We start from the raw sequence: 24,665 nt of genomic DNA, 5'->3' as shown, positions 1-24,665 counted from the left end.
TGGTCAAAGACCAAATATTACAACAAAAGATTCTCCTAGTACTCCTCTCTACAAAGGTATTAGGAACGCTGTCTCAGAAACTAGGGCAGAGACTGAATATTAGAACAAGTGATTGTCCTAGCATTCCTATCACTTAGGAAATTACAAGGGTTTTAGGAGCTCTGTACCAGGGACTGGGGACAGAGGCCAGTATATATATATATATATATGTATACATATATATATGTGTGTGTGTGTGTGTATAATATATATAGCCATGCATTGATTAATGACAGGGATACATTCTGAGATATGCGTTGTTAGGCAATTTCATCGTTGTGCAAACGTTGCAGAGAATACTCACACAGACCTAGATGGTATACCCTACTATACACCTAGGCTATATGCTATATCCTGTTGCTCCTAGGCTACAAATCTGCACAGTATGTCACTATGCTGAATGCTTCAGGCAATTATAACACAGTGGAAGTGTCTAACATATCTAAACATAGACAAGGGACAGTAAACTATAGTATTATAATCTTACAGGTGGCGTGAGAGTGACGCCAGCATCGCAGCAGAATGATGGCTGTTTTAGTACTTCAGGTGGAATTTGTCCTTTTCAGCTTCAAAATTGGAAACAGAAAGTTAGTTGAACTAAGAAAGCAAGAGTTCATACGCACAGCAGAAAAGTTGAAAAATCAAGTTATTAACATAGAGAAAGATAAACACAGTCATTTCTACAACCAAAAAGGTGACTTCAGAATCGAGCATAGTATGCTGGAAGAATTGTAAAATAAATTAACAGCAGGGAAACAGAAAGAGCCAAAATCCAGCAACAATTGGCCAAAACACGTAACAATGTAAAGAAATTTCAGCGTCAGTTAAAAGATGTGAGGCCTACACCTGACTTTGTTGAGAAACTCAGAGAAATCATGGAAGAAATTGAAAATGCAATTAACACTTTAAAAGGAGAGCAGAGGTTGATATATGAAGAGCTTATTAAAGAAAATAACTAATAAGGAACTGAGTGCCATATATCAAGAAAAATTGACTCCTGGGTTTTGGGTATAATTCAGAAACAGAGAAAGCTTTCAGAGCTATCTCAAGCAAAGTTCCTGTACACAAAGTAGCACCATGTACCCTTCCAGAAGAAATACTGGATTTTGAAAAATTCCTTCAGCAAACAGGAGGGCAACAAGGGGGCCGGGATGATTATGATCACCAGAACTGTGTCAAGGTGAGAAACAAACATAAAGGGAAGCCAACATTTATGGAAGAAGTTCTAGAACACCTTCCTGGAAGAACACAGGTTGAAGTTCAACAGCATGAGAAATGGTATCAAAAATTTCTGGCTCTAAAAGAAGGAAAAAAAGAGTCAATTCAGAATTGGAAAACTAAAAAGCAGCAAGAAAAAGGAGGAAATTTTCAAGTTAAAGGAAAAGGCAGACGACATATTCATGACTTTTCATAATAAACAAGAAAATAATCAAAAGCAAAAAGAGGAACAAAGAAACAGAAATTGGCAGTTGAAGCTTGGAAAAAACAGAAAAGTATAGAAATGTCAATGAAATATGCTTTCCAGTTAAAAGAAGAGAAAGAGAAAAAACAGCAGAAAGAGTGCCAATGCCTGTTTAAACTAAAATTATTACTAGAAAGTTATACCCAGCAGAAGAAAGAACAGGAAGAATTTTTGAGGCTTGAAAAGGAGATAAAGGAAAAGGCAGAAAAGGCAGAAAAAAGGAAAACTGCTGATAATGAAATTTCCATGTTTCAACAAAGAGATTTACATAAACTTGAGTTGAAACTTCTAGATAGATAGGCAAAGGAAGATGAAAAGGCAGAAAAACAAAGAAGACTGGCAAAATTAAAAGAAAAGTTTAAAACTGTGTTAGTAGAGACCCCTCTAGGCTTTACAAACCTACCAAAGTTTGGGAAGAAGGTACCAAAAAAATAGGATCAACAGGCTCTGGACCACTTCTGCACATCCCACACGGGACTATGCCAACCTGGAGACAAGGAATGTAAAGAAGAATATGAGGCCGGGCGCGGTGGCTCACGCCTATAATCCTAGCACTCTGGGAGGCTGTGGCGGGTGGATCATTTGAGCTCAGGAATTCGAGACCACCCTGAGCAAGAGCGAGACCCCGTCTCTACTAAAAAAATAGAAAGAAATTATCTGGACAACTAAAAATATATAGAAAAAATTAACCGGGCATGGTGGTGCTGCCTGTAGTCCCAGCTACTTGGGAGGCTGAGGCAGAAGGATTGCTTGAGCCCAGGAGTTTGAGGTTGTTGTGAGCTAGGCTGATGCCACGGCACTCTAGCCCAGGCAACAAAGTGAAACTCTGTCTTAAAAAAAAGAAAGAAGAAGAATATGAGATAATGAAGTTGCTATTCAGTTGATGAAAATGTTAGCATGTTCATTTATACCAGGAGAAAGTGACTAACCATAAATACCACTAGCCTAGTCAGATTGATTATTGTGCTGTGATTGAATTGAGAGGTATTAAGTTTCATGAGACTTTGTCATTAGTATTTCCTGTTTCTGCCAAGAGGGCATATATTATATGTATGTTGGCCTGTTTTTGATGTAAAAGTGATTTAAATCAGTTTATGTTACAAACATTCCACTTAAATACTCAAAACATTTCAAAGATTTTTGTTTTTGTCATGGCATAGCAAAATAAATTGGGACAATCATAGAATGACATTTTTTAAACCAAAATTTTGTAACTTTTGTAACTTGGAGGTAAGTTAGCTTAACAAAAATGCAAAGTGTTTTTGTTTAGAGTTACGAAATGTTAGTACTTCTAAACTTTCTACGTTTAACAAATTGGTGGTTTGTCAGTTATTAATTTTTATGTGATAAATATTTTGTATTTGTGAAGCAAAAAAAAAAAAATCTTATGGGACCACCATGATATATGCAATCCATCATTGACTGAAACATCATTATGTAGTGTATTTCTTATTATTTCAAATACTTTTTTAGCTATACCATAAATCCCAGTCTCATTAGCATTATAGATTATGACTAATTATTTAGGTCTCTATTGTCACTCTATTTTCACTTCCTCAGTGCATTCTTTCCTGACCCATCTCATCTAAAGTTGTAAACTCCTTGCTAGTTCATTCTTGGTCCTATATCCTGCTATATATTTTTTCATAGCTGGTATTATATATGTATATGTTTGTGATCTATCTTTTCCCCCAGAATGTAAGCTCCATGAGGAGGGGGACTTGGCTTTATTCCCTGTTTATCGTTGGCACCTAGAAAAATGCTTGGCACATAGTAAGCACTCAATAAATATTTGTTGAATCAACAAAAGAATGTGGTTCCTGTCTGCCTCTCAAGTCTTGTTTCTTACTTCAATACCATCTTTCTATACATGTGTTTCACACCTACATTCCTTTCCTTTCTGTAGTACTGGTTGGCAATATCCCAACCTTGGAGCAGTCAGCTGTCTTTTTTATAGTTCAGTGTGCTACTGGATGAAAGTATTCAACTTCTTGCATTTAAGATCTTTAACCTCAATTGAGTTCAGTGCTGCTTTGATGATCTACAGTTTCCTTGCCAATGCTCTTGCATTTGTGCTTGCTTGCACTTAGACGCTCTCTCTCTCTCTCTTCCCTCCTTAACCTCCCCAATTCTCCCCACAACGTTTGTGTCAAACGTTCTTTGCTCTCCTCATATCCTCCTAAGACCTCCCAAAATAATAGATTTGTAAAGAGAATATTGAAGGCATCATTTGGCTACGTACTCCCATCCTTTGCCTCTGTTTTAATTAAGATGTAAAACTTCCCTTAATAAGGTTAATCCTTGCATCTGCATTGTGAAGCTTATTTCTTTTAGACTGCTTAGAGACCTTACTCCATTGATTATGACCCTCCCACTGCCTCTTTCCTGTTAGTTCTTAAACGTATTCCAAGCTTCCATGTGAAAAACAAAAACAACCAGGACAATTAGAGAAAGAAAAAAAAAAAAAAAGACGGCATCTAGATCAGAAAGGAAGAAGTAAAACTGTCTCTGTTTGTGGATGACATGTTCTTGTATGTAGGAAATTCGAAGGAATACACAACAAAACTATTAGAACTGATAAATGAATTTATCCATGTTGCAGGATATAAGATCAATATACAAAAATATACAAAACTCAATTGTATTTTTGTACCTAGTCATGGAAAATCTGAAAATGAACTAAAAAAACAATTTACTTAAAAAAGCATCAAAAAAGTACTTCGGAATAAATTTAACAACAAAAGTACAAGATTTGTACCCTGAAAATTATAAAACTTTGTTAAAAGAAATTAAGGAAGACCTAAGTAAACATAAGACATCCCATGTTTATGGATTAGAAGACTCAGTACTGTTAGGGTGGCAGTACTCCCCAAACTGATCTACAGATTCAATGCAATTCCTACCGTACCCAAATCCCAGCTGCTGGGTTTTTTTGTTTGTTTGTTTGTTTGTTTGTTTACAGAAACTGACAAGCTGATTCCAAAATTCTTAGGAAATGTAAAGGTCTCATAAAGCTAAAATAATCTCAAAAAAGAAGATCAGACTTGGAGGACACACTTTTTGATTTTGAAACTTACTACAGAGGTACAATAATAAAAAAAAGAATGTATGTTACTGCTGTAAGGATATATATCAATGGAATAAAATGGAGAGTCCAGAAATAAACCCTCACATTTATGGTTAAATAATTTTTGACGAGGGTACAAAGATAATTCACTGGGAGAAGGGTAGTCGTTTCAAGAAATGATGCTGAGACAACTGTATCTCCACATGTAAACAATAAGTTGGACCAGTATGTCTCAGCATATGCAAAAATTAGCTCAAACTGGATCAAAGGCCAAAATGTAAGAGCTAAAAGTATAAAAGTCTTGGAAGAAAATATAGGAATAAATCTTCAGTGGATAAGACATCAAAAGCATAGCAACAAAAGAAAAAATAGATAAATTGGACTTCATCAAAATCAAAAATTTTTGTTCTTCAAAGGATATTGTATTAGTTACTCAGCCTGCCATAACAAAATACCATAGACTGGGTGACTTAAACAACAGAAATATATTTCTTACAGCTGGTGAATCCGAGATCAAGGTGCTGGCCGATTCAATGAGGGCTATCTTCCTGGCTTGCAGACAGCTGCTTTCTCAGTGTATCCTCACACAGTGGACAGAGAGCAAGCTCTCTAGTGTCTCTTCTTATAAGGGCACTAATCCCATCATGAAGAGTCCACCCTCATAACCTCATCATACCCTAATTATCTTCTAGAGGCCCCATCTTCAAATACCTTCATATTGGGGGTTAGAGCTTCAACATACAAATTTTGGGGGGGACACAGACATTCAGGTCACAACAGCCATAGTCAAGAAAATGAAAAGAAAAGCTACAGAATGGGAGAAAATATTTGCAAATCATGTATCTGATAAAGGAGTAGCATCCAAAGTATATGAAAAACTCTCGTAATTCAACAATAAAAAAATACAGCCCAATTTAAAATAGGGCAAAGGATTTAAATGTAAGAGCTTTCGAAGAAATGAAGATGTTTATCAAAAGAAGAAACACAAATGATCAATTATGCACAGGAAAAGATGCTCAATTTCATTAGGGAAATACAAATCAAAACCACAGTGAGAAACCACCTCACACCCATTAGGCTGGCTAGAATAAAAGGGACAGGTAATAACAAGTGTTGACGAATAGATGGAGAAATAAGAACCATCATACAGTATTGGTGGGAATGTAAAATGGTGCAGCTGCTTTGGAAAATGGTCTGGCAGTTCCTCAAACAGTTAAGCATAGAGTTACCATGTGACTCAGCAGTTCTAAATTTAGGACAAAGAATTGAAAAACATGTGGCTACTCAAAAACTTGTGCACAAATGTTCCTAGCATCATTATTCATAATAGCCAAGAAGTGGATACAGCCCATATGTCCATCAGCTGATGAATGGATAAACAAAATGTGGTCTATATATACAATGGAATATTATCAAGCAATGAAAAGGAATGAAGTACTGATAAATGTTACAACTTGGATAAACCTCAAACGCATTATGCTAAGTAAAAGAAGCCAGATAAAAGGCCACATAATTGTTTGATTCCTTTTATACAACACATCCAGAGTAGGCAGATTCATAGAGACAGAAAATAGGTACATGGTTATCAGGGGCAGGTTTGGGGAAATGGGGAGAGCAGAATAGGGAGTGACTGCTAATAGCTACCGTTTTTAAAAATTGTGGTCGAATATACATAATATAATATTTTAAACATTTTAAAATGTACAATCCACTGGCATTAAATATATTCACACTGTTGTGTAACCATCACCACCTCTATGCCCAAAACCTTTCCATCATCCCCAATAAAAGCTTTCTATGCAGTAAATAATAACTCCCCCTTCTCCCCTCACTCTAGCTCCTGGTAAACTTCATTCTGCTTTCTGTCTCTATGACTTTGCCTATTCTAGGTGCCTTATATAAGTGAACTCATCCATATTATTTTGTGTCTGGCTTATTTCACTTAGCATAATGTAAACGTCCATCCATGTTGTAGCATATATCAAAATTTCATTCCTCTTTATGGCTGAATAATATTCCATTGTGTATATATATACCACGCTTTGGTTATTCATTCATCTTTTGATGGATATTTCAGTTATTTCCACCTTTTAGCTATTGTGATAATGCTGCTCTGAACGTTTTGTACGTAGGTCTTTTTGAGTCCCTTCTCTCAGTATACCTAGGAGTAGAATTGCTGGGTCATATGGTAGTTATATGTCTAATCTTTTGAGCAATCAACAAACTGTTCTCCATGCTAGCTGCACCATTTTACATCCCCACCAGCAATACATATCCTCACCAACACCTATTATTTCAGGTTTTTAAAATTATTATTGTGGCTAATCTAGTAGATGTGAGGTGTTCTCATTGTATTTTTGACTTTCATTTCCCTAATGGCTAATAATGTTGAGTATCTTCTCATTTACTAATTGGCCATTTCTTCTTTGGAGAAATGTCTATTCAAGTTCTTTGACTATTTTTGAATTGGCTTGTTTGTTTTTTTGTTGTTAAGTTTTAGGAGTTCTTTATATATTCTAGATATTAATCTCTTATCAGATATATGACATGCAAATATTTTCTCCCATTCAGGTTGTCTTTTCACTTTCTTTATAGTATCCTTTGATGCACAAAAGTTCTTAATTTTGATGAAGTTTTATTTATTTATTCATTCATTTTCTTGCTTTCATATCCATGAAATCATTGCCAAATCCAATGTCAGGAAGGTCTTCCTCTGTGCTTTCTTATAAGAGTTTATAGACTGGGTGTGGTGGCTCATGCCTGTAATCCTAGTACTTTGGGAGGCTGAGACAGGAGGATCACATGAGCCCAGGAGTTTGAGGTTGCAGTGAACTATGATGACACCACTGTACTCTAGCCTAGGCAACAGAGATCCTGTCTCCAAAAAAAAAAAAAAAAAGTTTTATACTTTTAGCTCTTAAGTTTAGGTCTTTGATCCATTTTGGGTTAATTTTTGTATGTGGTACAAGATGAGAGTCCAACTTTATTTTGCATGTGGATATCCAGTTTTCCCAGTACCGTTAATTGAAAAGACTGTCCTTTCCTTACTGAATGGTCTTGGCACCCTTGTCAAAAATTAGTTGACTGTATTTGTGAGGGTTTATTTCTGAGTTCTTTATTCCCTCAGTCTATATGTCTGTCCCTATGTCAGTATGATAATTTTTTTTTAATTGAGACCCAGTATCGCTCCGTTGCCCTGGCTAGAGTGCGTTGGCATCATCATAGCTCACGGCAACCTCAAACTCGTGGGCTCAAGCTATCCTCCTGCCTCAGGCTCCCAAGTAGCTGGGACTACAGTCACGTGCCACCACGCCCAGCTAATTTTTCTATTTTTTGTAGAAGTGGAGTCTTGCTCTTGTTCAGGCTGGTCTCGAACTCCTGGCCTCAAGCAATCCTACCACCTCGGCTTCTCAGAACGCTAGGATTACAGGTGTGAGCCACCTCACCCAGCCCATGATGTTTTTATTACTGTGGTTTTGCAAAGTTCCAAAATTGGGAAATGTGAGTTTTCCAAATTTTTCTTCTTTTTCAAGATTATTTTGGCTATTTAGGGCCCCTAGCAATTCTGTATGAGCGGAGATCAGCTTTTCCATTTCTATGGAAAAGGCTGTTAGAATTTTGATGGAGATTGCATTGAATCTGTAGATTGATTTAGTTTCATTGACATCTTAGCAATACTAAGTCCTCCTACTCACAAACGCATTCCATTTATTTAGGCCTTCTTTAATTTACCATTTGATTTTGAGGTGATAATGTTCTGGAATTAGATAGTGGTAATGGCTATACAACTTTGTAAATATACTAAAAGGTGAATTTTTTGGCATGTGAATTATACCTTGATTTAAAAAAACAAAATTAGGAACATTTTCTTAAACTTGATATCTACTTCCAGCTCTGATTTGTTCTCGCCATCATAATTAGACATCTTGGAAGAGGCTATACACTTTCAGTCCCATTCTCACCTCTCATTCACTCCTCTGTCCAATATAATCTGGCTTTTGCCTCCATTAATGCACTGAAACTGCCCTTAGTCTTTGTATTTTTTTGTTATTTTAATAGCATTTGACACAGTTAACATCTTTCTTTCTTTTTTTCAATCAGCTTTTAATTTTAGAACAGTTTTAGGTTTACAGAGACTTGCAAAGATAGTACAGAGAGTTCCTTTATACCATTCACTCACTTTCCCCTACTATTAATATTTTACAAAAACTCTACGGTACAGTTTTAACAGTTAATGAGCCAATATCAATCCATTGTTATTAATTATAAGTCCATACTTTATTCATATTTCCTTAGTTTTTAGCTAATGTCTGTTTTCTGTTCCAGGAAATCAGCCAGGATACATTGCATTTCATGGTCATGCATCCTTAGGCTCCTCTTGGCTGTGACAGTTTCTCAGACTTCCCATGTTTTTTATAACTTGACAATTTTGATGCGCACTGGTCAGGTATTTTGTAGAATGCCCCTTCATTGGAATTTTTCTCACAAGACTGGGATTTATGGAATAGGTAAAGAAGTATTTGAAATAATAAGAAACACAGCCATGTACTGCATAACAATGTCTCAGTGGTGGACCACATGTATGACAGTGTTATGGGCTTTTGAGAAGAAGACCACAGAGACAATGTGCCATTTTCATCATAGCATATCAAGGGTTCGTGCTGTCAACATGATGTATCACTGTTGATGTGAACCTTGATCACCTGGCTGAAGTAGTGTTTGTCAGGTTTCTCCACTGTACAATTAGTCTTTACCCCTCACCCTTTACACAACAGTCTTTACAAGGAAGTCATGTGGAGCCTACACTTGAGGAGTAGGCAGTTATGCTCTACCTTCTTGGGGGAGGGTAGCTACACAAATTAAATTAAAATTCATGTAAATTAGAATTCTTCGACACACTAGATTTGCCTCTTCTCATTTATTTATTTATTCAGTCAGTTGTTTATATCAGCATGGACTCATGAATATTCAGTTTATAATCTGATTTATAACCCCAAACAACTTTTGTTGCAAAAATTGTTCTAGCTGTGGTCATTGGGAGCTCTTTTAGTTGGTTTCTGTGTCCCTTGGACATACCCGAATCATTGTGCTTGTTTGTTTGTTTGTTATTGAGCACTTTCTAACTTTCTGACACTACAAGATGCTCCAGGCTCATCTTGTGTATTTTATTTCTAGTCCTCAGATCAGTTATTTTCCCAGAATCTGGATTCCTCTTACTGGAGAATGTTATTAGAAACCAAGGTCTTAGTGCTAGATGAGCTTATTGCTACGAGGGTGGTACCTTTCTTTTTGAATCACTGTTCTCCTTTGTATCTGTGATACCACACTTCCTTTGTCTTTCATAGAAGGTAGTACAGTGTAATGGTTAAGAACAAGGGCTCTGGAGGTCTAGGATGTAATCTTGTCTCCCTTTCTTAATACCAATCAAATGTGTGAACTTAAGCAAGTTGATCTCTCTAAGCCACAATTTCCACATCTATAATGATATAGCTAATAATAGTAAGTTGCTCATAGAGTAAGTATAAGGATTAAATGAGGTAGCACTACCTCATAAAGCACTTAGTATAATGCCTAGCACATAGTAAGCATTTATTCTGTGCTTCTTTTCTTCTTCTTTATAATGATTTGTTTAAAGAAGTGAGGAATATGGCCGGGCGCGGTGGCTCACACCTGTAATCCTAGCACTCTGGGAGGCTGAGGCGGGTGGATCGCTCGAGGTCAGGAGCTTGAGACCAGCCTGAGCAAGAGCGAGAAAGAAATAGAAAGAAATTATCTGGCCAACTAAAAATATATATAGAAAAAATTAGCCGGACATGGTGGCGTATGCCTGTATTCCTAGCTACTCGGGAGGCTGAGGCAGTAGGATCCCTTAAGCCCAGGAGTTTGAGGTTGCTGTGAGCTAGGCTGATGCCATGGCACTCACTCTAGCCGGGCAACAGAGTGAGACTCTGTCTCAAAAAAAAAAAAAAGAAGTGAGGAATAATGAGCCATACAGATATACAAACAAAAACATAAGGTTTCCTGTAAGGATATGCAAAATCTTATGACATTGGCTATCTGGTAGTAGAGAAACAATGTCTTTCACAGAGGAGAAGTTTTTAATTTTAATGAAGTCTGACTTACCAACCTTTTTTTCATGCATCATTCTTTTGCTGTTACATCTAAAAAGTCATTGCCAAATTCAAGGTCACCTAGATTTTCTTCTTTATTGTCTTCTAGGAGTTTTATATTTTTGCATTTTATGTTTAAGTCTATGATACATTTTGAGTTAATTTTTATGGCAGGTGTAAGATCTGTGTCTAGATACATTTCTTTTTGTTACATGTAGATATCCACTTCATTCAGCCTCATTTGTTGAAAAGACTTTCTTTACGACATTGAATTGTCTTTGCCCGAAAAGATTAGTTGACTATGTTTGTATGGTTCTATTTCTGGGCTGTCTATTCTATTCCATTATCTATTTTTCTATTCTTGTGCCAGTAACACACTGTCTTGATTATTGTGGCTTTAAAAACACAAGATTTTACTCTGTTACCAAGGCTGAAGTACAGTGGTGTGATCATAGTTCACTGTAACCTAGAACTCTGGAGCTCAAGTAATCCTCCTTCCTCATCCTCCCAAGTCACTGGGACTACAGGTGTATGCCACCATGCCTGGCTAATTTTTTTATTTTTTAGAGATTGGGTCTCACTATAGCAGATCTTGAACTCTTGGCCTCAAGCCATCCTGCCACCTCAGCCTCCCCAGTTGCTAGGAGCCACTGTGGCGTGAGCCACCATGTCTAGTGGTCTTGTGTTTTAATTTCAAATTCCAATTGTTTATTGCTGGCATATAAGAAAGCAATTTACTTTTATATATTAACCTTCCATCCTGCAATCTTCCTGTAATTGCTTATAAGTTAGTTTCTGGAATAGTTTTTATTTTAAGTGGTATTTTTAATACCAATTTCCAGTTCTTTGCTAGCATATAGAGATACAGTTGGTTTTTGTATTTTGATCTTGTAGCCTGCCGCCTTGCAAACTTCATTTATTAATTCTGGTATCTTTTTTGTGGATTCCTTAGGATTTTCTATATGTATGATAATTGGATCTGTCAATAAAGACAGTTTTACTTCTTACTTTCCAATTTATATTTCTTTTTCTTTCCTAACTTCACTCATGAGGACTTTTAGTGTAAAGTTGAATAGAAGTGGTGAGAGCAGAAATCCTTGCCTTGTTCTGCATATTAGGAGGAAAGCATTAAGTCTTTTATTTTTAGATATGATGTTAGCTGTAGATTTTTCATAGCTGCCCTTTATCAGGTTGAGTAAGTTTCCCTTCTATTCTCAGTTTTCTGAGAGTTTTGGTCATGAATGGTTGTTGGATTTTATCAAATGCTTTTTCTGCACCTACTACAATGATTATATGATAGAGTATTTTTAGCTCGTTAATTACATTGATTGATGTTTACATGTCAAATCAACCTTGAATTCCCAGCAGTCCCCAACCTTTTTGGCACCAGGGACTGGTTTCATGGAAGACAATTTTTCTATGTACTGAGAGTCGATGGGTGGGGTGCTGTGGGTTGGGGGGAGGTGGTGTGGATGTCAGTGTTGATACATGGCCTATTTCCTAACAAACCGTGGACTGGTACTGGGCCTCCACCCCAGGGTTGAGGACCACAGCCCTAGTTAAACCTCAGTTATGAGAGAAGTACGTAAATTCTCTATTTGGAGAATATTGTTAATTAGAGCCTGTTTTGTATTATTTTTAATTCTTTACAACCTTAGAGATGATTCTAGGGATCCCTGAGTAACAGCAGGGAACTAGCTGAAGTTATCAGTCCCCAACTTACAGTCCCCAACTTAAGATGGTTTGACTTAAGATTTTTTTGACTTTACAATAGTGTAAAAGTGATACACATTCAGTAGGAATTATACTTCAAATATGCATACAACCATTCTGTTTTTCACTTTCAGTACAGTATTCAATAAATTACATGAGTCAATGCTTTATTATAAAATAGGCTTTGTGTTAGATTATTTTGCCCAACTGTAGGCTAATGTAAGTGTTCTGAGCATGTTTAAGGAGGCTAGGCTAAGCTGTAATGTTTGGTAGATTAGGTGTATTAAATGCATTTCAACTTTTACAATATTTTCAATTTATAGTGTGTTTATCAGGACATAACCCCATTGTAAGTCAAGGAGCATCTATACATACATTTATAGTGGAACCAATTGTTTCAGGTTTTTCAACATTTTTAAACAAATCTTCATTCCCTGGGAACAGGAATAAAGGAAGCATTTTGTGGGCAAAGCAATAGGAACATAATGCATTTCTGCTGAGATGAAAATATGACAACTTCACTTTTCTTGATGAGAATGAAATAAAGTTAAAAGGAGTTTGAAAGGTAAAAGGGTAGGGAATTGGCTTTTGAAAGAGATTATTTCAGTGTTCAAAATCTTAAAAATGCAGTGGTGTATGTATTTTAGAGTACCATGTTTAATTAGGCTGCTAACTTTTGCCCATATTTTTTTAAAGCTTCTGTTTTATTTTATATTTAAGTAGTAGGTATAAGTAACATTTGGTTTCTATTTCTATAAAAATTCTTTGGCAGGCTTCTGAATATGAGGTCATATTAGGGTGAGTTTGGCTTCTCTTACTGTGCCAGGCTTAGTAAGAGATTGTATTTTAATAAACACAGTGAATGGTTCTGGCTTTGCTTTTTGAGTCTGGGTTGGTTTCAGGATATTTAAAAATATCTTAATGACCTGAAAAGAGACAACTATCACATTCTACAAATAGTTTTATTTATTGAACTATTCATTCCAGTAGGTTGCTTTTCTTGAAGGACCTTTGCCTTCTGATCCTTTTCTCACTAGTATTTTTCCTATGTTTATCTTCAAGGTAAATTTTATTTAAATAATAGTGGTTAGTTTGTTACTATATTAAATAATTAAATACTAGAACTAAATAAGAATTACCTTTTTGAACTGAAAATCTGAGGCATACTTGATTTAAAATTTATAAAAAAGGAAAAATTAGAGGTGTTTTTAAAGAGACTGTGGTTACCACATTTTTTATCTTCCTGTTAGCTGCTTTTGCAACAAATGTTGTATAACTTTGCTCTGTTTTTGATTGTGTATTATAGATTTGTAAGTAGTTTTGATGATGCAATATATTATTGCTGAACCACAAAAAAATTGAATTTTTTCATTTTTTTTAATATTATAAATTTTTAGGGTACAGTAGCTCATTCCTGTAATCCTAGCACTCTGGAAGGCTGAGGCAGGAGGATCACTTCAGGTCAGGAGTTCAGGACCACCCTGAGCAAGAGCAAGACCCCATCTCTACTAAAAATAGAAAAAAATTAGTGCACACCTGTAGTCTTAGTTGCTTGGGGAGCTGAGGCATGAAGATCACTTGAGCCTAGGAGTCTGAAGTTTCAGTGAGCTATGATGATGCCACTGTACTCTGCCCAGGGTGACAGAGTGAGACTCTATCTCAAAAAAAAAAAAAGTAAATTTAAAAAAATTTCATGGTAATTTAAAATGGCATTTAAAAGCTATATGACCTAAAAAAATAAAATATTGAATAAAGAAGTATTAAAAGTTGCTAAAATTTTACTAAGCATGTATTTTTTTGAGTAGGTTTTGATTCACTCTAATGAAAAGGCATTGATTGTATTTGGGCCGGGCATGATGGCTCATGCCTGTAATCCTAGCACTCTGGGAGGCAAGGTGGGAGGATCGCTTGAGGTCACGAGTTTAAGACCATCCTGAGCAAGAGCGAGACCCTGTCTCTACCAAAAATAGAAAAATTAGCCAGGCGCAGTGGTGCATACCTGTAGTCCCAGCTACTTGGGAGGCTGAGGCAGTAGGATCGCTTGAGCCCAGGAGTGTGAGATTACAGTGAGCTATGATGATGCCACCACACTCTAGCCCAGAAGACAGTGCAAGACCCTGTCTCACAAAAAAAAAAAAAAAATAGGCATTGTATTTTGCTTCATGCTATAAAGCAGGTTTGACATATTTGAAAAGGCACAGGTTTTGGTACCATAGAAGCACAGCTTCACATTTCAGCTTTGCTACTCAATAGGTTTACAATTGGTGATACAGAAAATTTACTAAATTTCTCTTTGTCTGACTTTCACATTTGTGTTATGGGGCTAATGATACCTGCCTCATAGGGAGTATATTTAAAGTAAAAGGAAATTGCCACCAAAATTTATTGTTAATACAAATTACTTATTTCATTTTTCTGCCTTTGAAACTAACTAAATCAAATATTTTATGCATATCACAGAATAAACTGGGAACTCTTTTGTTACCCCTTTCTTTAATGACATCTTTTACATTCTTTACATCCTTTAGTGAGGCCATTTGGGACCATTATTGTATGAAAAACAGCATGATTGTAGACATGTAATTCACAAATCTAAAGGAAGTAGAGAAGATGGAAACATTTATTTATTAATAAGGTCTTTAGTCTCCCAAATAAACAAAGTAGCCATTAGCGTAATAATTTGAAAAAAATAATTTATCTTTTTTTCACTCCCTGATTAATAGAGCTGATGTTTTCTTAGTATGCTTGGAGGTTGGGAATACTCTAGGTCAATAGTTCTCAAATTTTAGCAAGCATGAGAATCACTTGGAGGTTATGTTTTTCTTGTTGTTTTTGTTTGTTTTTTCTTGTGAGACAGGGTCTCTCTCTGTCACTCAGGCTGGAGTGCAGTGGGGGGATCATAGCTCGCTACAACCTTGAATTCCTGGCCTCTAGCAGTCTTCCCATCTCAGTCACCCAAAGTGATTACAGGCATGAGCCACCATGCTTGGCCTGGAAGCCATGTTCTAAAGATTACCAGGCCTTACCTCCAGAGTTTCTGATTTAGTAGGTCTAGGATGGAATCTGAAAATCGATATTTCTAAAAAGTTCTCAGGGGAAGCTGATGTTGCTAGCTTTGGACCATAGTTTAAGAACGACTGGTAAATGTTAAGGTATGTGAAAGTGGGGATTGAGCAACAGGTAGGATCAGCCCAATTTTCCTGCTTAAGATTTTTCATTCAATTCAGAAAACTTTTCTTAATACCTGGTGTATGTCTAGTACTGAGATGTTATCAAGCTTTACATGTCTTAGACTTTCAGACAACAGACACTTTGCTTTATTGAGGGGGTCCACCGACTAAGGAGCACTGTCTAAAATAAAGACTAGTGAAGAAAGCAGGAAAAGTTATCCATTTTGTTGCTCTTGCAAGCCACTGTTTTCATGCCACAGCAATATTTTACCTTTTACTAATTTTAATGGAAACACATTGTCTCCTGTAATTCTACCTCTAGGTTTCTATCCTAAGAAAATAAATTTCACCATATGATTAATGGTCTCTTTAGAATGTGAGATTATTGATCATAAACAGGAAGCGAAAAAGACAAAATGAAAATATAAAAAAAAAGAAGAAAAAAAAGATAGAATGTGAGATTATGATTGTTACTATGTATTCTTTTCTGTATTTTGTAATATATTCATAGTAGGTTATTACTTTTATAGTTAAAATATTCATATTTTGTATTTATATATATATTTCAAGTTTTTATATATATAAAAGTACAAATAAAAGTATACAGCTCAGTGAAGTTTCATAAACCAGCATTTATATCTAGAAGCGGAATATTACCAGTACCCCAGAAGCATGCCTTATGCTCCCTTTCAAGGGTAGCTGCTATCATGACTTCTAAAAGCATAGATTATTTTTGTCTGTTTTTATACTTTATATAAATGTAATTTGTATAGTATTTATGACTTGTGACTGGCTTCTCTTGCTCAATATTAAGTTTGTGAGATTTATCCATGTTGCTATATGTGGTTGTAGCTCATCCTTTCTCATTGTTATGTAATATTCCATTGTGTGAATAAACCATAATTTATTTATTCATTCTGATGTTCTGGGGCATTTGGGTAGTTTTAAGTTTCAGATATTGTGATTAGGGATGTCATAAACATTCTAGTCCATGTCTTTTGGTGAACACATGTGTGCACTTCTGTAGGGCATATACCTAGGTTTGGAATTTTTTGGTTAGGGTTCAGCTTTAGTAGATACTTCCAGATGACTTTTTCCAAAGTGGTTATACCAATTTACACTTCCACCAGCAGGCAGTATGTGAGGATTCCTGTTCCTCTACATCCTTGCCAATACCTGATGTATATTACTCAGGGTTATATAAAGAAATAAAACCAATAAGATATCTCTCCTATTGATTTTATATGTGTGTACATATTTATGCATATATACACACAAATATACATACATACGCCGTTGACCCTTGAGCAACATGGAGGTTAAGGGTACTGACCCCCTGCACAGTTGAAAATCTGCGTAAAACTTTTGACTCCCTAAAAACTTAACTACTAATAGTCCACTATTGACCAAAAGCCTTACTGATGACATAAACAGTCAATTAACACATATTTTGTAGGTTATATGTATTATATACTGTATTTTTATAATAAAGTAAGCTAGAAAAAAGAAAACGTTATTAAGAAAATTATAAGGAAGATAAAATATATTACTCTTCATTAAGTGGAAGTGGATTATCATAAAGGTCTTCATCCTTATTGGCTTCGTGTTGAGCAGGCTGAGGAGGAAGAGGAAAGGAGGGATTGATTTTGCTGTCTCAGGTGGCAGAGGCAGAAGACAACCTGTGTATAAATGGACCCACAGAGTTCAAACCCATGTTCAGAAGTCAACTGTGTGTGTGTGTGTGTGTGTGTGTGTGTGTGTATTTTATATATAGAGAGAGAGATAGATTTACGATAGGAATTGGCTTATGCAATTACGGAGCTAAGAAGTCCTAAGATCTGTCATCTGCCACCTGGAGAACCCAGAAAGCTGGTGGTGTAATTCAGTCCAAGTCTGAAGGCCCAGAACTAGGAAACCCAGTGGTACAAATCCCAGTCCAAGTCTGAAGGCCCAAGAACTAGAGGGGCTGATACTGTAAATCCCAATCCTACTCCAAAGGCCCAAGAACTAGGAGTGCCAACGCCTGAGGACAAGAGAAGATGGATGTTCGAGCTCAAACAGAAGCATATTCTCCCTTTTTTTTTTTTTTTGCCTTTTTGCTCTATCTAGGCCTTCAACAGTTAGATGATGCCCTTCTACATTGATGAGAGTGAACTTCTTTATTTGGTCTTCTGATTCAAATACTAATCTTTCCCAGAAGCACCCTCACAGATCACCCAGAAATAATGTTTTTTTCCACTACCTAGTCATACGTTAGCCCAGTCAAGTTAACACATAAAAATTAACCATCACAGTATTTTTCATCTCTTTCCTTATACTCAGTATGGTGGGTATGCAGTAGTAATGCATTGTGGCTTTAATTTAATTTCCATGATATAAATGAATTCTTTTTTTTTTTTTTCTGTCACCCTGGATAGAGTGCAGTGGCATCATCATAGCTCACTGCAGCCTCAAACTCCTGGGCTCAAGCCATCCTCCTGCCTCAGCCTCCTGAGTAGCTGGGACAATAGGCGCACACCACCACACCCAGCTAAATTTTTCTATTTTTAGTAGAGACAAGGTCTCACTCTTGCTCAGGCTGGTCTTGAACTCCTGACTTCAAGCAATCTTTTCCCTTCCACCTCCCATAGTGCTAGAATTACAGGTGTGAGCCACCACATCCAGCCACAAATACATTCTTAATGAATTGAGGACCATTCACATATTTTTGGTTGTAAATTATGCTAAAACTTATTGTAGTATGCATCTCAGTATCAAATATATTTTACCTTCATTTTAAGGAGCTTAATTATAAGAAGGATTTTACAAAATGTATCAAAGGATATTATAATCTGATCCAAGGTTATGATTATGGATCCTAAAAATACCATACACTTAATATTTAAAGACTCAAGTGTTAATGTAATATCCTATAACATGACATCTAACGAGATTCGGTTTGAGTTTGTCAAGTATGTGTGTGTGTGTGTGTGTGTGTGTGTGTGTGTATGTATATATATATATATATATTTTTTTTTTTTTTGAGACAGAGTCTCACTCTGTTGCCTGGGCTAGAGTGCCATGGCGTCAGCCTAGCTCACAGCAACCTCAAACTCCTGGGCTCAAGCAATCCTTCTGCCTCAGCCTCCCGAGTAGCTCGGACTACAGGCATGTACCACCATGCACAGCAAATTTTTTTTGAATATATTTTTAGTTGTCCAGCTAATTTCTTTCTATTTTTAGTAGAGATGGGATCTCTTTCTTGCTCAGGCTGGCCTTGAACTCCTGAGCTCAAACGGTCCACCCATCATGGCCTCCCAGAGTGCTAGGATTACAGGCATGAGCCACCGCACCCGGCCTGTCAAGTATATTTTTATAATTGAATGCTATTTTCCTGTTGAGTTCAGCTATAAAATTGAAGATATATTGTCATATAAAAATCCTTCAAGCTGGGCGCGGTGGCTCACGCCTGTAATCCTAGCACTCTGGGAGGCCGAGGCGGGTGGATCACTCAAGGTCAGGAGTTCGAGACCAGCCTGAGCAAGAGTGAGACCCTGTCTCTACTAAAAATAGAAAGAAATTATCTATATACACTAAAATATATATAGAAAAAATTAGCCAGACATGGTGGCGCATGCCTGTAGTCCCAGCTACTCGGGAGGCTGAGGCAGTAGGATTGCTTAAGCCCAGGAGTTTGAGGTTGCTGTGAGCTAGGCTGACGCCACGGCACTCACTCTAGCCCAGGCAACAAAGCGAGACTCTGTCTCAAAATAAAATAAAATAAAATAAAATAAAATAAATCAAAATCCTTCAGTAGACTGAGTCAAATTTTTTGGCACTGACAAGTAAGTTGATAGTCAGACTCTGTTGATTGTTGTAACCAAGAACACGACTAGACTCAAATAATATAATATTTGTAAAGCACTACACAGATTATTGTGTTACTTTTAGAGCTTTAATAACTTTGAAAGGCTCTTAACTGTTGGTTTTCTTTCTATTTTATCCACTGGTACCCTTATTCCAACCCTATGTATGTAGTTCTCAGAATTTGTCTTTAGAACAAGGTGGAAGGCACAAAACAATTAAAAAACTGTCTATATGCAAATATACATATTTTTCTATATTTAAGTATAATTTAAATAAATAAATACAGAATGTTATTAGCCTCATTCGTCTTTTAAGATTATATTGTAATGGCAGGCTCTTGAGACAAAGTAACTTAGCATAGTACCTGTCTCATAGGGGCTTGGTATGTATTTGTCGAGTAGATGAACAATGAAAACATTTAGTTGTTAGGTTTTTCTCTTTTCAGATTTTGTTGGGAACTTCTCTCAAGTTAACTTCATATAGACAAAGCAGAAAGGAGAAAGGTAAAATTGTGAAATCACTGGCAAATAAATGCCACCCAATTGTTAAGAAACATTGATATGGTCATTGCAAAATCTTGTGTTTTTTTTGAGACAGAGTCTCACTCTGTTGCCCAGGCTAGAGTGCCACGGCATCAGCCTAGCTCACAGCAACCTCAAACTCCTGGGCTCAAGCAATCCTACTGCCTCAGCCTCCCAAGTAGCTGGGACTACAGGCATGTGCCACCATGCCCGGTTAATTTTTCTATATATAATTTTAGTTATCCAGATAATTTCTTTCTATTTTTTTAGTAGAATGGGGTCTTGCTCTAGCTCAGGCTGGTCTTGAACTCCTGAGCTCAAACAATCCACCCGCTTCAGCCTCCCAGAGTGCTAGGATTACAGGCGTGAGCCACCATGCCCGGCGGGTCATTGCAAAATCTTAACTGTGGTAGATTGGCCATGAACAAATGCATGGGGTTTAGGCCTAAAACTCCAAGACTTTGTTTGATATGTGTATCAATTTATATATAATTGGATCAAAGTAAATCTGTAACTGCTACCAGTTTCTGTAGAAAAGCAGCTAAATAACTGCTGCTTTATTCTGTAATATCAGTGTGTATAATAAAAAATAAATGTTTGTTATTTGTCTCCAGTACCTCACACACAGTTTCTAAAATCCCTGGAGTCTTTAGAGTGATGAGTGTCTTTTGTACACTAATGAGAAGATTACTGGCTGGGGTCCCCATATACCTTAGGATGAGGCTGGTGCCAAAAAGACCAAGGGTTGGAACTTTCAGCGCGCTCCCCACCCTCCCTCCCTCCCCTGCCCCGCCCCTCCCCTTCCGGGGAGAGATTAGGGCTGGAAATTGAGATAATCACCAAAGGACAATGATTTAATCAATCATGCTTACATAACCAGCCTGAACAAGATCGAGACCCCATCTCTATTAAAAATAGAAAAAAATTAGCCAGGTTTGGTGGCTTGTGCCTATAGTCCCAGCTACTCAGGAGGCTGAGACAGGAGACTCTCTTGAGCCCAGGAATTGGAGGTTGCAGTGAGCTACAGTGATGCCATTGCACTCTACCTGGGGCAACAGAACAAGACTGTGTCTCAAAAAAAAAAAAAAAAATGCTTACATAGAGAAATCTCCATAAATGACAGGGTTTGGAGAATTTCCAGGTTGGTGAATACATGGAGGTACTGGGAGGGTGGAATGTCTAGAGAGAGCATGGCAGCTCTGTACACCTCCCCATGCATCTCTTCCTTTTGACTGTTGTATCCCTGAGTGTGTTCCTTTGTAACAAACTGGTAATAGTAAGTGAAATACTTTCCTGAGTTCTGTGAGTCATTGTAGTGAATTACTGAAACTGAGGAGGGGTCATGGGAACCCGTGAATTTGTAGTCTGTAGGCAGAAATGAGAGTAGCTTGGGCACACCATTTGTGGCTGGCATCTGAAGTGGTGAGCAGGACCGACCCCTTAATCTGTGGGGTCTGGGCTAACTCCAGGTAGTTGCTATCAGAATGGAATTGATTTGTTGGACACCTAGTTGGTGTCTGGAAGATTGGAGAATTGGTTGGTGTGATTTAAAAAACCCCACAATTTGGTGTCAGAAGTGTTGTATGTAAAAGCCATTCATTATCAGGTACTTGAATTCAAAGATACTCTACATTTTGTTTGTTTTGATCACTGTGTTCTTTCTTTGGCTATCTAGGGTTGGAATACCAAGGTAATTTTTAAATAAATTGGATATTTTGAGAATAAAGCACTAAAAAATATTAATTTACATAGAAATGTCTAGAAAACACAGGTTGGATCAGGCTTTACTTTGTCAACCTGAAATAATTGAAAGTATCAGAATCCAATTTTTAAAGAGTTTATTCAAGCACAAAGCTGAGAATAGCCATTCGGGTTACATAGACTCCAAAGGAATGGGGTCAGTGCTCCAACGGTGAAAGTTAAGGTCTAGCTTATATAAGCAGAAAACAAAGAAATTTAGTAGGATTATAATATTTTTCTATAGTGGGCTAGTTTATGAGTTAGAACAATTTTATTAGTTACAGTTTGTTTTCTGTACAGCTTTTTTCATTTCCTTTTCAATTTGAGAGTCTATTTAAAGTTCCATTTTAGACAATTAGGAAAGAGGGCAGAGGTCTTCCTTTGCTTCCTTTAGTCATTTGCAACATTTTACAAAACAATGTAGGTAAGGAAGATGGCTAATCTATAATCAGAGAAACAAAGGTTACAGCTGCCTAGGTTATAGCCACCTGTCACATGACTCAGGCTCTGTAATCACATTCCTCTACGGCTCAGAATAATTTCAAGTTCTAACAGCTTAGATTTTGAATTACTTATTTTCATAACTTAAATCACTGGATTATATTCTCATACAAATGTAAGACCTTTAAGGCAATATCCTTATCTTGATTTCTGTGAAATTTGAGACGGAGATCTTCTAAGATAATTGTGATTATTTTGCAAGCCATAAGGGGAAAAGTGACATCTGATCTATCTGGTACATAGACCTTAAAGGATTTCCACATAAATATATACTGAGCTCAACAATTGGTATTGAACTGGCACGGGGAAAAATATGTCATAATAGCATGAACTCTGTGATGGTGTGGATAGAAAACTTTACAAAGCTGAGGAACTGAATCTAGGGGCTGTGGTCAAAGAGGAAAATTTCTTAGCCTCTCCCTGGGTAGCCATATTTAGTTCTACAGTTATTTCCACTCCCTCTCAACTCAGCCTGTATTTTTGGAAAAAGAGGGAAAAGTCTTTCTGTGACATTTTTCTGTTCTCAGTAGATTGTTCGAAATATATTCACTTAAACTTATCTTTTGGAATACAGTAGTTTATGGAATTCACAATGCTTAAATTGTTTCACCAGAGTGCTCTTAGATATTCTGGATTAGTTGATTAACCACAGCTCATAGCTCCTCATTGCACATTGTCCTTAGGTTTCAGAAATTCCTTTCTGAATCAGAGAGACAAAGCAACCCACCCAGGAACAAATTATTTCATTGGTTGGCAGAGCAGTATCAATTCTTAGCACATATGAAATCAAGCTACTAACCAGAGCAAATCCAAGATTTGGAGTTTTCTTAGCTTTGCTAATTTTCACTATTATTTTGTTTTTATTTCCATTTTCATATAGTTCTCTCAAGTGATTAAGTTGAATTTAAAGAAATTTTAAAAATATTCTTCTTTAAAAATGATCTTATTATTTTGTTTCAGAAAGCATGTGCTGTAGCTAATAAACATTTCATAATCCTGTGGTTGCCGTGGTAATGCACCGTTCAGATCTCCTGCCGGTGGGAAGCATAGTTGACTGACAGTCCCAGCTGTGGCGCCTCTGGATCCACCACCTCATTCTTGCTGAGGTCACTGATGGTGGCTCCTCCCAGCCCAACAATAAGCATGATGGGGTACTAGTATAGTTCCATTCATAAGGGACACAGTACTCCTCTAATGGGCAGAGCATTACTTACTGTTGCATAACAAATTGCTCAAAACTTAAGAGTTTTTTTTTTTTTTTTGGTTTTTTTTTTTGAGACAGAATCTCACTCTGTTGCCTGGGCTAGAGTGCCGTGGTATCAGCCTAGTTCACAGCATCCTCAAACTCCTGGGCTCAAGCAATCCTTCTGCCTCAGCCTCCCAACTAGCTGGGACTACAGGCATGTGCCACCATGCCCAGCTAATTTTTTCTATATATTTTTAGTTGGCCCGCTAATTTCTTTCTATTTTTAGTAGAGATGGGGATCTCGCTCTTGTTCGGGCTGGTATCTAACTCCTGACCTCGAGTGATCCACCCATCTCAGCCTCCCAGAGTGCTAGGATTGCAGGCATGAGTGACTGCGCCCGGCCAAAATTTAAGAGTTTTAAACAAATATTTATCTCACACAATCTCTGAGGATGGGGAATCCGCAAATGGGTTATCTAATTCTGTCTCAAAGTCCCTCATGAGGTTGTAGTTATCTGAAGGCTGGATTATAGCTAGAAGATCTGCTTCTTAGATGGGTCATTTACATGGCTACTGGCAGGAGCCCTCAGTTTCTCACTGGCTGCAGTCAGAAGGCCAGAGATCCTTGTCACATTGTCGTCTGCATAGGACAGCACGTAACATACTTTTTCAGGGTCCAGATTTGTTGGGGACAAGTAATAGTAGTTCAGTTTTTATTTTAGGTATCATTTATTTTGAGATGCTTTTCTAAATATCACTTCCACCTGGGGTTGCCAGATATAGCAAATAAAAATACAGGACAATGTTTGGTGCATACTTTTACTAAAAAATTATTCATTGTTCATCGGAAATTCAAATTTAACTGAGTGTCTTGTATTAATATTTATCACGTAGCCCTATCTGCACCCTTTCTGGGTTTAGTCTTCTCTGTGAGCCTATGGCACTTTGTGTTATCCCATTTCTGTATTTACTGCACTATATTTTAATTGTCAATTTAGTTGTCATTATCCTCCCACTAGGGCGAAACTTCCCTATGGGAATAAACTGTCTTGTTTTTTCTTATTCACTGTTGTATCCTCAGTGCCAAGCACTGTGCTTGATGTTTAGTAAGTACTCAATAAATACATGTGGGCTATTCAAAGAATGAAAACACTTGGTCTTATAATTGCATATGCTTTTTCTCCTCCGGCTTCTCTTCTTTCTCATCATTGTTGTTATAATGAATCTCAGGAGAATGTTAATGCAGAGAAAGGGCCAGGAATTCCAGGATTCAAGAACTTGGCTTTATCACTGTGTCTATAGGTTCAGTT

At 37.0% G+C, this 24,665-nt stretch overlaps 1 protein-coding gene and 1 pseudogene across 3 annotated transcripts in view; both read left to right on the top strand.

Annotated features, from left to right (window-relative positions):
* TFDP2 (transcription factor Dp-2) overlaps positions 1-24,665 on the top strand; it is a 126,630-nt gene that overhangs the window by 16,149 nt on the left and 85,816 nt on the right. The window lies entirely within an intron of this gene.
* Positions 422-2,019, top strand: LOC123630116 (annotated as a pseudogene).

Source organism: Lemur catta, chromosome 1 (genome assembly GCF_020740605.2).
Source record: "Lemur catta isolate mLemCat1 chromosome 1, mLemCat1.pri, whole genome shotgun sequence".
NCBI lineage: Eukaryota > Metazoa > Chordata > Mammalia > Primates > Lemuridae > Lemur > Lemur catta.
Note: the sequence above shows the minus strand (reverse complement) of the source record. Positions and strands in the feature narration are given on the sequence as shown.